A 12,315-nucleotide genomic window follows, 5' to 3' on the forward strand; every position below is an offset into this window, starting at 1 on the left:
TTGTGCCACTTCTTTGTACTCCAGCCTCTAGATTAACAGCCTAAACAAACATACAAAATTTTATAGAAGCTGTACAAAATATAGTATATATGCGCAATATTGAAGCGTTCAAGGGGATATAAAGGTAATGTACATCACATACACGTGTACTTTCATGCAACAAAATACAATTAGATTTAATAGTACAAGCTCTTTTATTCATCATAATAGATTGGAAATTTAAGTGTCTTACGAGGGTGAGTAAAAAGTTACCCGCTCTATCGGTGTAGAATTTATTTTAAGCAATTGTCAAAAAAGACATACATCATTTCTTGACATAATCACTCAATTTCTGTATACACTTTGTCCATTTGCCGAAGGACCTTCGTATTTTCTCATTAAAAAATGTTTTGGGCTGAGCTGCGAACCACGAATGCATCGTCGTCTTCACCTTTTCATCAGCTTTTTCGGCATCCACCTCGCACAAACTTTTTAAAACCCAAATCTGTCGTGCATTATTGCATAAGCAGAGCCGTGGCTGATTTGCAAATGATTTGCCACATTATCGAGTGTCACTCGTCTATTCCATAGAGCATAAGTTCATGAGCACGTTCAATGTTGTCATCGTGGATGTGGACGGGCGTCCAGCTGTTTTTTCATAACATTTGTGCGATCTTCTTTGAACTTTTGTGCCCATTCAAACACATTTCGTGACAAAACACTTTCTCCATAATGTGCATTAAATCTTTGATAAATATAGGCATCAAACATAGCCTCCGACCACAAGAAACGAATCACAGCATCCTGCACTGTTTTCCTGCAAATCACCATTGCAAAGCGCCATTACTCGCGCAACGGTCACAAACGAATTGACGTAACACAATGAAACCTACGCAGCAGCACTGAACAGATATTGACGTCATACGAAGAGTGCAGATGGATCAATACGGTCGACAGAAGTTTTAACTATCTGGAGTGCGGATAAATTTTTACTGAGAGTCGTATAGGAATCTATAATCTGTAAGTATACCTTTGGCTGAATGGAAATTTCTCTTACATATAGTCAAAAATGCAGAAACAGTGTATTGAATTGGAAAGTGATAAAAAATAAGTGAAGTTTCGAGGTTGCATGTGATTGCATGAGTACACAGGACGTTTTTAGCGAATAAAAAATAATTTTGAAAGACACGAGACTTATCTTGTATTTTATGCACTCTCTGTGTCCGAATTTCCAGAAGCTCTCTATCTTATGAAGTGTTTTAGATTAGCCGGAAAATTTTGTACGTACATACAAGAAGTATACGATCTAAGTGGAATATTCCATTATTCTCTTGATACAACAGAAACGAAATTTACAGAACTTCTCAGAAAGTTGGTTTATTATTACCAAATTAATAGAATTAATATACGTTTATCATCTTTACATACCTAAGTCGTGGAGGTTTATCGTGCGTAAAAAATTAGTGTCGTTTCAAAGTTACATTTCGTACATTTTAAGCCTATAATTTGTAACGTACAAAACAATGTAAATTTGAGCTGTTTCTTATCTCCACAATAAGAAAATACAACATTACATTTTTTACACAATGATATTTATGGAACAGTAATATCATATTATTGCATCGCTTGGAGAATGAAGTCAAGGTACAATGTGACCTTAGTGTAAACGCTGGGATACCCAGCTGTGCCGCACTTATAAGCATAAGAGCATTAAATACGCATTATAAATAAGCATTAAATACGAGGTTAATTCATGTTGTATCAGCAGTGGTCCGCCGCGGTCAGCCTGAAAGGATCGTTAAATTTTTAATCAAAGATACTGAAATATATCGATCGAATTGTATTGAAATTATACTTATATACAGTAATAATCTTCTATTGATTTGTGTATTGAAATACTCCAATTTATAACGTACATGTTATATGTATTTTGAGCAAAACTAAGATTAGAAGGAAATTAGATTAAATACCATAATGAGGTGTGAGAAGTGGGCAAAACTATTAAATTGTGTTTATCTATTATTTTTAATGTTTAAGACGTCGATTTGATGTTAATTCGAATTGACGTGTCTTCAGATACCGTATAGTTTGTAGTAACTCTGTAACTTAATTACCGTACAAGAATCCTTTCCATCCTGAGCACGTTCGGCGCATATTATACCATCAGTGATATCAGGTGCATTAGGAAATTTGGAGTAAGCTATTTTGCATTCGGCGTTCTTAATCACTGGCATTTGTACTTCCATTAATGCATTACGTCGTGGTCGTCCTACGAAGAAAATAAGAAAGATATTTAAGACTGGAACTGTTTAATTTTATTATAAAATTGATATCACTTACTATATCTTAATGCTCCCCATCCAGCAACAAGGGGGTTATAGCCGACGAAGTTTTTATTTCGTAGGGACTCCTCAATGGGGAGACAAATGGGATGTATGTACTCTGAAAAATAAGAAAACAAATGAAAGTGAAGGAAATGAATGACGAAAAGTATAAGAAAGTTTAAGTATAAGTACATGTTTTATGATACAATATGTGTGTACGGTAAGAAATTTTAGGAAACGATTCTCCATTAATACTCAATAGCATATACTCAACAATATTTGAGGACTTACTCGAAAATGGCACCTCCTCCACCAATCTAAGAATGACAATATCATGATTGTGTATATTGGGAGTATAATCAGGGTGTATTAGTTTAGATTCGAATCCCATTTGAATAGGATGCGCTCCGTCGTCATTCTCATTTAGGTTTAAGTCTCCGATACGAACCACATACAAGTCACTGCGTATTGCACAATGTGCTGCGGTCAAAACATGCCTAGCCGATATCAGGGAACCTCCGCATTTCCATTCTGGTTCAGTATATCTGGGTTTCGGGGATTACGAAAACCTAATGCAGCGATCCATGGCCAAGCGCTTAAAATACAATAGTCATAGTTGTGAATATACATAATTTTTTCTCACATACTGAGTAACAACGATTATTACCTATTCGATATTCGATCATACAGCAGACGATAAGTACATAGGTACAAATACTCTCAAATAGAGATTTGATAAAGACAGAAATTAAATTTTTATTCCAGTGGAATACAAATTATTAAATAATTCTATATAATTTCTATTTGAACTATACTGAACTATAAAGTTCAAACGTGTAATTTCTGCCCTAACAGTTTTTGATCTCTATCCATATTATTACTCCTATATCAATTTTTTATTTCAAGCAAAAAGATACTCTTTCTAACATGAAGTAAAAGAAAGAAATAATTCAAGTTAATAAGTAGAGTTACTACCGATAAAATCATAGCATTATTATTCAGTCTAATTGAAATGTACATTGATGTGCTGTTTAGTGTCTTCAAAGCTCATGCTTCGTAACAAATCTTATTATTAATTGGAAAGAAAGACGTAAAACGTATCAAGTTCAGCTGGTTTACCATCGACCACCCTGGTATGAGAGACGTTGCTAAAACCACAGTATGGTGGTCGCAAAGCCTTATACTTATACACAGTTTTTATTAAAATTTCTCTCTTCTCTTTGTTTGGATCGTTCGGACAGCAAACGATCGTAACATTGCCCTGGTATCTGCACACTGATCGTCTATAAAAATCGGTGGCTGTACGGTACTGTATCTGCCATATTTCTTGCAGAGGTTTACATTTTCTGTAGTCAAGGCACCTGCCTTCTTGATTGTCCGGTGTGGTACATTCTGGATCAAACAATTTTAAAACATTCATACAGTTCAAAGATGCGTAAGAAAGCGACACCGATTACTCAACTTTCGAAGTAAAAAGCCGATCAAGTCCACCGGATTGCCCTACAGACACGTATTAATCCGTAAGAGTTAGTCATCATGTTGATAATAATTATCTAAAGAAACTCACGTGAAAATATAAAATTTTAATTGATTAGATATTGTGTTAGCCATACTTAAGAAAGAAAATGAAAATGAATGAAATGAAAGAAAAGGACTACCTTCAACCTCATTTTTTAAATAAACACTTTGTCAGTTTTGCGGTAAATAAATTCTTAGGAATTCAGGACAGTTTTTAGTGAATCATTTTGTTTCGACCGTTCGCGGAGAGACGCGATCGCGAGATAGCACGTCAACGAGAGTTGTAAGTTCCCGTTACGATTAAATAATCGACGCCACGAACTGATCGATCCCCTTATTTCGATTATGATAATAAGGGTAGTTCAATGAAATTCCACAGAATTAACACAAATAAATTAATGTTTATTTCAACAACTTATTAACTAGAAAGATATAAATGGAACAAAAAAAATGTAATTGCGTTTTGGTTGATAAGTAATGCGCGACATATCAGATGTGTAGACGGTTCGACTTCTCGAAAAGTTCTGAACGCCTTTCGATTTTTTTCGTTTTTTCTGGAAGGCGACCCCAACTACGTTCGGATCACGCCACATTCTTTTACGCGAGGTAAAATAACGGCCACGAGTCGACGTTTCTGGAAGTCACCCTGCTTAATGAACCATGCGCTTGCCACTACAATGTTTGTTTGCCGGGCAGACGCGACGGTCCGTCTGCGATATTATAGTGCCGCGATCGATAGTTAAGAATATGACCTATGGTAAGCCGCATGGCGTAACATTCTCCCCCCGTTGAGAGGGTACCGATCAAACTAGCGAGGTGTGGTTGAAGTTCCCATCTTACTTCGTCTCGGTGGCTAGTTGTTCGGGTTTCTCGAGATCGGGTTGAATTGGCTGTGGGACAAGCCTTTTGACGCCCCGATCCAAAGTGCTTTTTGCCGTCTGAACTGTAGCTGCCCGGATGACACCATCGGCGCCTGGATGAACCTTGATAACTCGGCCCAGAGGCCAATGCATGGAGGGAACGTTGTCCTCTCTGAGGATGACGATTGTGCCCTTTTGGATGCTGTGTCCACCCTTGCTCCATTTATTGCGGTTGGTTAGCTCGTTCAAATACTCCTTATGCCAGCGGTTCCAAAAATGTTGTTTAAGCTGTTGGATATGCTGCCATTTGGAGAGTCGGTTCGATGGAATGTCTCTGAAATCTCGATCACGTAAGCACATTAATGAATCGCCAATGAGGAAATGTCCGGGAGTGAGGGCTAGGAGATCATTTGGATCGGTGGAGATAGAAGTTAGAGGGCTGGAATTGAGGACTGCTTCTATTTCTATGATAAGAGTATTACGGTGTTAAGCTCATATGTTTCTGTTTCTCCACTCGCGCTGCGCCATAATATCCTTTGATATTTCCGATCCTCTGGTCGTACGAGGAATTGCCGATACATTTTCTCGATGTCGCCAGTGAGTACGTACTGATGAGCGCGGAATATAATTAATATACAAAATAAATCTTCCTGTAACTTGGGTCCTGTGCAAAGTGTATCGTTTAGGGAGGTTCCGGTAGTGCTTGGTGCCGATCCGTCGAAAACTACACGGAGTTTGGTGGTTTGACTCGATGCTTTGGTCACGCCATGATGGGGTAAATAGTATCCGTTGTCGTCGGAGTGGTTGACATTGACCTCGTCATGTGTCCCAATGCCAGGTATTCCTGTATTACCGTTCGATATTCTGATTCGAAGCGTTTGTCGTGCTGGAATCGGCGATTGAGTGAGGCGAGTCGTTTAATTGCCAGCGTTTTAGAGGATCCGAGTGACTGAAGCTGATCGTTGAAAGGTAGAGCGACGATGTATCGTCCTTCGCTGGTGCGTCGGGTGTGGGCTTGGAAGTGTTCTTCGCATCGTCGATCTGCCCTCTGAGATATGTTTAATTGAGGGTCCTTCATCGATTTCCCAAAACCGCGAGGGGTCTGCTTGTAAAGTCGTCGTGGATGTGTGAAATATGTTTGTCGCGGTTTGGGAAGTTGGACTCCCCCCGATTACCCATCCGAACCGCGTCTTTTGCAGACGCAGTTCAGGCTCGTCTGGCTGCGTTAGGTTGACTTGTCCCACACACATCGACGCGAGTGTTGAACCTGAGCTTAGTAGTACATCGATCGGAGCTGGTAAATGAAATCGTGGATCGGCCAATTTGAGATTTTTTGGTATCTCAAGTGTCGAACGATCGATGGGTTCGCTGGGAATTAAGGTTGATATGGTCGGAATGACAAGGAACGTTAATGTCCGTGTGTATGTACCGTCAGTGGAAGTGATCGTGGCCGTGATGTGTCGCTTAGAAGTCGTTGTCAAGGTATCTAGAGCTCCGATTGGGACCGAACATTTGTTTTGCCTTATCTTTAGCGATTTTGCTAATTCCTCGGTAATGAAATTCATACTAGATCCGGTGTCGAGCAACGCTCGACATCGGATTGGTTGCTGTTTATCATTCAAAATGTTAATCTGCGCTGTGATGATTAGATCATTGGATAATAATTCGGATGCTATTGGTCTGATATGTTCGGTCATCAACGGAGTCGTCGATCGTCGGCGTCATTGGTTATGTGTTCGTCTGTCACTGGGCGGTGGACTTGGAGACGCGGCTATTTGTGGTGTTTCCGATCTGTGGTCTGTTGTGTGCTTTTGGCGACGAGTGGGTGATACGTAGGGTGGCAAAGAAGGTGTTGTGGATCGGCTATTTGATGGGGAAGATTTCGGGCTGGACTTGCTGGAACGAGACCCTGAATGGCGTTTTGTCCTATGCAGCATTGTATGATGTCGTTCTCCGCATACGCGACATGATCCTGCGAAACAATGCTTCGTTGCGTGCCCTTTCCCGAGGCAGCTGAGGCATAGTGATGCTCTTTTGACCTCCCGAATGCGTTCGCAAAGGGATTTGATTTTGAAGGTGTCACATCTCCAAATGAGGTGTGGTCCTTGACAGGTGGGGCATGTTGGAGTAACCTGTGTCGCCGTAAGTGCATGCCCTCATGGTGCGCGTTGACGGACCGGAGTAGTTTGTTCCGGTGATTCTCTTGTTTGTTTGACCGTGGTGATCGGTGTGGAGCTTCGTGCTAATCTCTCTAGGAAGTTTAGTAAATGAATGTACGGAGGCACCTCGTTATTGGGCAGCGTCATTTCCCATTGTTTTTGGATAGTTAGTGGTATTTTCGAGAGGATGAGGCTGTTGAGCATAGCACTGGTATCGGGGTAGGATTCTCCTAATTTGTTCAATGCATATATGTGTTGTTTAAATGTGTGGACTAAGCGCCTTAATTCCGTTGGAGATTCTTTGGTTATCCTTGGATAATCAATTATTGCCATGCAATGACTGAAAGCTGTGTATCGTGGACATTCGAAACTTTCCTTGAGAACGGCTATAGCCTGACTGTAGTTTAATTACTAAGGGGTAACGCGTTTAAACAATCGGCTGCTTCTCCTTGCAGGGCGGACTGCAGGTAATGGAATTTCTGTATATCCGTGAGACTAGGATTTTTATCGATTGTGGAAGAAAAGGTATCATAAAACGTGTTCCATTTCTCTAAGCTTCCGTCAAAAGTAGGGAGCCGAAGATCTGGTAATTTAATGGCTATCGCATTTAAACTTGCGGATGATGCACAGGTTGGAAGGTTTATGGATGTCGACGGCGATGCTGCTTGCGCGTTCCTCAGAAGATTTTGTAGCTTTATGTCTACCGCGACGTACTGATTCCTTATTTCGAAGCCGTGCGCTTGTTCCTCCTCGTCTAATACTTCTAACTCGAGTTGGATCGCTTCGAATTGACTCGCAGCTTCGGTCAGTTGTTTCTCGTAGTTTGTTAACAAGGAGTTTTGCTGACGCTCGGATTGCTCGTACTCGTCCAGTCGGTTCGATACGTATGTGAATCGGCCGCTACAATAGCCTCGTCTCCGACGCAGGGAGATGAGTTGGTCTTCGCTTGTCATCGTTGCCGAGGATAGGAGATGGTCGAAATAAGGAACGAGCTTACCTTACTATCGTGCGGCGTGAGGTCGCGTGTATGCTTGGCGAAGAACGCCTTGTTCCTTGCCGACGGCCACTCGTTTGGTTGTATTATTAAGTTGTGAAATTCGTTGCGTTGATGACTGTCCAGCTGCGGCGGAAGGCTGCGTGGTTGTGTTCCCTTGCCAATGGGATGTGCTTCTTCGAAGATGACGCGCCTGACGTCACTGGTTTCGCAGTAGTGGTTGCTCCCGCTCCCGCTGCTGGTCTTGATAAAGTCACGTGGCACTGTGTGGTCACTGGTAAGTGCACTCTTCACTGGCACGTAATTCGGCTCGAAAATGTTTCAACCGTTCGCGGAGAGACGCAATCGCGAGATAGCACGTCAACGAGAGTTGTAAGTTCCCGTTACGATTAAATAATCGACGCCACGAACTGATCGATCCCCTTATTTCGATTATGATAATAAGGGTAGTTCAATGAAATTCCACAGAATTAACACAAATAAATTAATGTTTATTTCAACAACTTATTAACTAGAAAGATATAAATGGAACAAAAAAAATGTAACTGCGTTTTGGTTGATAAGTAATGCGCGACATATCAGATGTGTAGACGGTTCGACTTCTCGAAAAGTTCTGAACGCCTTTCGATTTTTTTCGTTTTTTCTGGAAGGCGACCCCCACTACGTTCGGATCACGCCACATTCTTTTACTGCGAGGTAAAATACGGGCCACGAGTCGACGTTTCTGGAAGTCGCCCTGCTTAATGAACCATGCGCTTGCCACTACAATGTTTATTTGCCGGGCAGACGCGACGGTCCGTCTGCGACATTATAGTGCCGCGATCGATAGTTAAGAATATGATCTATGGTAAGCCGCATGGCGTAACACATTTTATGGAATTAGGAAAATTCTCAGCGACAGTATTTAACACAGTTAGGTAAAAGTGATTCAAGTGCAGTACTGACATTAAAATAGAAATCTATAAAGTTGTCATTGGAAATTCCGAGAATATCGTTGCACCTTTATTTTAGGCATTACGCCAATAGTTTTCATTGACGTGATGCAATGTTTATCACGTTTATTTTGTACGTAAAACGAGTCGTTGGAATATTCGCGAAGTTAACGAATCTTTTCCTCGAAACAAAACCGAGGAAGTAGACGTGAATAATCAAGTTCAGTTTTGCTACTAACTTCGTCGCCATCTCGAAAATAAAAAATTATAAAAATCGTTTGTATTTCTGCACTTTTAAATTTACTATAAATGTACAATCTATTTATAACTCATCACAATGGTTTAGTTTAAATTACACGTTCGTAGAATACACGACTTACACTTGTCACCAGAGGGCCATCGATATCAACATAGGGCTAGCGATGTTAATGCTTTCACACTAGTGGTCACATTGACACTGTTTGTTTCGATAAATATAACTTCCAACACAAGTTTTTCTATCCCAGTGTCTAAGGCAAAGGTCTGCTAGGTCATAGCCTTACTGAAGAGTCCGAACTAGCAGATCTCGGACGAAACACTATTTCTCTCTTCTCCATCTCCTTTATTTGACTACCCTACTCGTCCGTTCTCCCTCTTGCAGTGCGTAAGGCAAGATGAAGTGACAGAAAGGGAAGAGGATGATTGTAGCGCCTGAAAATTGCCCATGGGAGTGTGACATCAATCACATCTCAACCTACATCAGTGATAATACATCGACCCCCGACCTTCGGACACTTTTCTACATCATAACCTACACCTAGCCCCTCAACATCCTAAAACCAAAACGTATATAAACCGAGACTTCACCCAGCTCGGGCAGTTCTTGTTCCTCTTCTAGTTGCTGTACTCATACAACCCCTATTCTCCGGTTCGGTGTTATTTTGTTTATACCCGCAAGAGAGGGTAGGAGATCCGACCGGCCTTGGATACAGTGTCCGGCCGTGGGAGGGAGGAATCCGTCTTCAATGTCTCTGCCATGTACATAGCTTTGAACCTGCTAAGGCTCTGGACGAAACACACTTTTTTTCTTCTTTTTCTCCGTCTTCCTTCATATATCCGTGATAATTGTAGGCTGCTGGCTGTAGATGTCGCTTGCCGGGGGTGAAGTACTGCTGTATTTTCTTCTTATTTAGATGTCGTGGAAGAAAATTCGGACTTTGGAAAAGTACGAGGCGCCGGGATTTGAACCCGGGATCGCTGCCGTCGTCCGACACTAGTTGGTTTCGAGTGGTGAGATTTGCGTTCTCGTGTGCCGCCACGAGAGGAAATCTCAGTGTGGGTGTGCTTTCTGAACGAAGAACGCGGATTCGTTGTTCACACTTTTCGTTAGGAAAGTGAGGGTGCCCATTGATTATAGCCAACGTTAATGAATGAAGATAGGAGGAGGAAGCCTCCTACCAACGTGGCTCGTGGGTGACATTGTTTATTGGAAAAATAACTACCCGCTTTCTCCGTTATTTGTAAGAGTGCGCAATAAACCTAAGCATTGTTCTAAGGACCATCCATAAACCGAAAACACTTACAGGGTTAGAGATTCCTTCAAGCTATTAAGATTACGTCAAAGGATTCAGTTTATAGTATATAGTATGTAGTAGATCAGTATATAGTATAAAGTTTCAGACGGCGCACGGACCATCGTACGCGCCGTAACATAGAGAGTTATAAGAATATACATAAAATATAATTAAACATCGCAAAAGTAACTTAATTAGAAATGACTAGAATGTATGATGTATAATATAATGAATTCAAATTGTCTAAAAAATATTACAAATTTATAGAGATTTTACTATAAAATGTTTTTAACAGAAGCTGATACAGTTATATAGCATTTTCAAGCATTTACGAACATTAATGTACGAATTTGAAATTAGCAATATTGAAGCGCGGTACTCGGAAAGACGAATGTACATGGATAATTGTATGCACTAATCAACGATACGGTTATAATTGCATGCTTGATAGAAAAATATCATCGTAAAATTGATATGATTTCATGGAAACGCGTCTAACTTGGTATCTCGAAAGTATCTTAAGCAAACTAATTAGCGTGCCTGTTATGTCTTTTAAAATGTAAATTAACATGTAACAAAGAAACCTTCATCAATTTGATTCGCTTCAAACTGCGCAAATAAGTAGTATAAATAATATTTGTGATAGATTTGGCATCAATTCCATGTTTCCTTTAATATTTGCCTTTAGAAAGTCCAATTCGTTTCACGATTATACAAATTACTAAAAAAATGTCTATATTAGTAATTTATTTATTTTGCATTAATCGTGACATGTTAGTTGCATTATGTTATATGTAAACTACCACAGAGGAAAAATGATAATCTTTCAGTTATTAGTTTTCTGATTTTAATGTCATTTTATGAGTACTTTAACACAAGCTTTTCAAAAATCGAACGTGTATATTAACGCGAACTTATTATTTCACTGATTTGACTGATTTGACTGATTTGACTGACATCCGAAATTGGTGAGATCATATGAAATTTTGCTTTTCGCGGTTCGGTGTATAAGAACGCGTCACCGATTGCTCAACTTTCGATATAAAAAGCGGATCAAGTCTACCGGATTATCCTACAGACACGCATTAATTCGTAAGAGTTAGTCATCATCTGGATAATAATTATCTGAAGAAACTTTCAACGTGAAAATATAAAATTTTCATTGATTACATATTGCGTTCGCCATAATTGAAAAAATGGTAAACCTTCGATCTCATCTTTCTAATACACATTTTCTTTACCTCGTGATAAATAAATTCTTGGAAATTTAGGAAAATTTTCAGTGATCATTTTAAACGAGAAATCTATAAAGGTGTCATTAGAAATTCTAAGAATGTCTCTGCATCTTTATCTTAGGTATTACGCCAATAGTTTTCATTACCGTGATGTAATATTTATCATGCTTATTTTGTACGTAAAACGAATCGTTGGAATATTCCCGAAGCTAACGAAGCATTTCCCAAAAGTTAAACCGAAGAAATTAACGCGAATAGTTAAGTGAAATTTTTCCATTAACTTCCTGACCAACCGGCAAATAAAAAATCATAAAAATTGTTTCAATGTGTTGAGGTCACGCATAACTTCTTTTTTCATTGACGATTACCAAACAGGTAAAATTTCGAAATTGTACGAAGGCCAGGTGACCAGATCGTATTGGAATTTGAAGTGCATGGAAAAAGACAACTCGAAGTACAAACCTTGAGCTGTACTACTCGAAGTACAAACGTGAACTAATGGATGCAGAAAAGCAATTAACGCCAAACATCCGAACAGCATCTTGGAGCCCGTCATTGTTCTGAAATAAAAGAAGCGACGAATTAAAAAGACGCAGGACTAATAATAATAAAGGAAACTTAGTTCGTATTATAAATTGAATTTACATCAGAAAAGAAGCACGATCAAGCGAAACAGATCGTAGAAATGACAAATATCATCGATATACGTTTCAGTGTAATTTCACTTTTGAAAATTATTTAGTTTAATACGATCGTATTCA

General features: G+C 39.7%; 1 pseudogene; it reads right to left on the reverse strand.

Moving 5' to 3' along the window:
- Positions 1–1,593: 1,593 nt before the first annotated feature.
- Positions 1,594–12,110, reverse strand: LOC117238609 (annotated as a pseudogene).
- Positions 12,111–12,315: the final 205 nt, after the last annotated feature.

This window comes from Bombus vosnesenskii, unplaced genomic scaffold, assembly GCF_011952255.1.
Source record: "Bombus vosnesenskii isolate JDL3184/JDL3185 unplaced genomic scaffold, Bvos_JDL3184-5_v1.1 scf7180000013574, whole genome shotgun sequence".
Lineage (NCBI taxonomy): Eukaryota > Metazoa > Arthropoda > Insecta > Hymenoptera > Apidae > Bombus > Bombus vosnesenskii.